The 1,831-nt window shown below is 39.4% G+C and overlaps 1 pseudogene; it reads right to left on the reverse strand.

Annotated features, from left to right (window-relative positions):
• Positions 1–875: 875 nt before the first annotated feature.
• On the reverse strand, positions 876–1,540 carry LOC110287662 (annotated as a pseudogene).
• Between the last annotated feature and the right edge of the window lie 291 nt (positions 1,541–1,831).

Consider the following 1,831-nt stretch of genomic DNA (forward strand, 5'->3'; position numbering starts at 1 on the left):
CTGCTGCGAGTCACCTCAATATCTTAAAGATGCTGCACTACACATGAAGGTTGGGAGACCTCCATGAGGACCAGTCACTGGGAATCAGGATGGTGTTAGGACATATTTCTCTGATGAAGTAAAACTCTTCTTACCTAATATATAAACTGTTCTTGAAGTGTAAAGACCTAGATAGCTTAAGGTCACATCTTGTCTTTCTCACTTTGATATCAGATCTCTGAGTGTTTATATGTTGCAAATAATGCTTCCAGCTGAGTTTAAATACAAGGACATAGTTCCTGAAATGTGACTGTCTTGGTATTCACTTGGTCCTCCTATTCTTGACTGCTGAAGAGACCTGTGTTCTCCATATATCACTCAGTTGTTATGTGAATGTACTACATACAAATTTGTTTTACAAAACTTGAGCACTTTTTGCAGCCCCATGCTTTGGGTTCCATTTATGAGACCTGTTCATTAGATGCAAGGAAATGCTCAAATATGACACTGACTTAATTATGGTGATGAGGAATGAAGAAACCAGACACAGGTACATAAATACTGTGAATTATTAGGCTCTGTGTTTTTATAGAGATATATCACTAATGCAGAAAGTCATTACATTTATTGTATGCAGTCCACAGAGGGGAACAATATCCTCATGGATGTATGCCTCTATGGTAACACACTACACAACTACAAAAATTCTAGAGGAGAAAGAGTGATTGACACTTTTTGCAGATGCAACATTCGTTCACCATCTCACAGGAGGATCTTGCCTTTAGTGTGTCTCAGACATTAAGGTGATTGATATATACATACTCCTTCCAGCAACATATAATAACTTAAAATTTTATCAATCCCCAATACTAAGCTTCCATTTCTACATTCCACAGTTAATCCAACAGAAAGTATTTTTCAAAAAAGCAATGTTGTGTCTCCAGATTATAAACATAGGACCCACCACAGTTATAGCATTGGGTTGTAGCAAAAGTGACCTCCTTGGGCTGTCTTTTGGCCCTGAGTATATTCAGGAGCTCAGGACAAAACTTTTCTAATCTGTGTGATAGTATTATATCTCTGCTATCATAGCACTCCAGAGGGGCAGAATACAGCTCATGAGTTAGCTGGCTAAGCTTGGATGTGTGGTATAGAATTTTTTTTTCAGGAAAAGCAGAGAGAGTTCATTGTCATAGAAATTGACTTCAGTGACTTGTTAACACTGACTTATGGCAGGCAGTAGGCTGTTGAACTGAGATTCTCCCATTTCACATGACTTCAATATCAGGCCTTCCAGAGTATGTCTAACTCTCTCAAGGAGAAACCCAAGAGGCTCAAGGAGTAAATGACTTAAAGGTATATTACTACGGTCCAGACATTTGAGCTCCAAAATATTCAGGCAGTAGGGCAGGTAATCCAAGTCTGACTGTAAGAGGTAACAGTCAGTGATGCAAAGTATCTCGAAGGGCTTTTTCAGGCACCTGGAGAGAGAAGAAATGTTTGCTTTCAGGCAAATGGTATTGAAAAGGGTGGATTGGATTAGCAGGTAAGCAGATGACATTCTCCAAAACTTATTCTGACTATACATTGAAGTCAACCCCACCCTGGACATGGCCTTCTGTTGTCTGCTCACAAAACTCAGACCATTCTAGTCAATATCCTGTCAATATCAACATGATTCAGGACCTGGCAGGAAAGCACACCAATGGATATATCAGGCCAACTTGGTGCATGTAGGAAGAACTACCTACTTCAAATAAAATTCAACTACTTCCTATTGCTATTTTTAGATGTTCTCAGAGGTCCTGTTCCTCCAATATCCATGATCCTGCCTTCACCATGAAATCCAGTG

The sequence above is a fragment of the Mus caroli genome, unplaced genomic scaffold, assembly GCF_900094665.2.
Source record: "Mus caroli unplaced genomic scaffold, CAROLI_EIJ_v1.1 scaffold_21568_1, whole genome shotgun sequence".
In the NCBI taxonomy this organism is placed as follows: domain Eukaryota; kingdom Metazoa; phylum Chordata; class Mammalia; order Rodentia; family Muridae; genus Mus; species Mus caroli.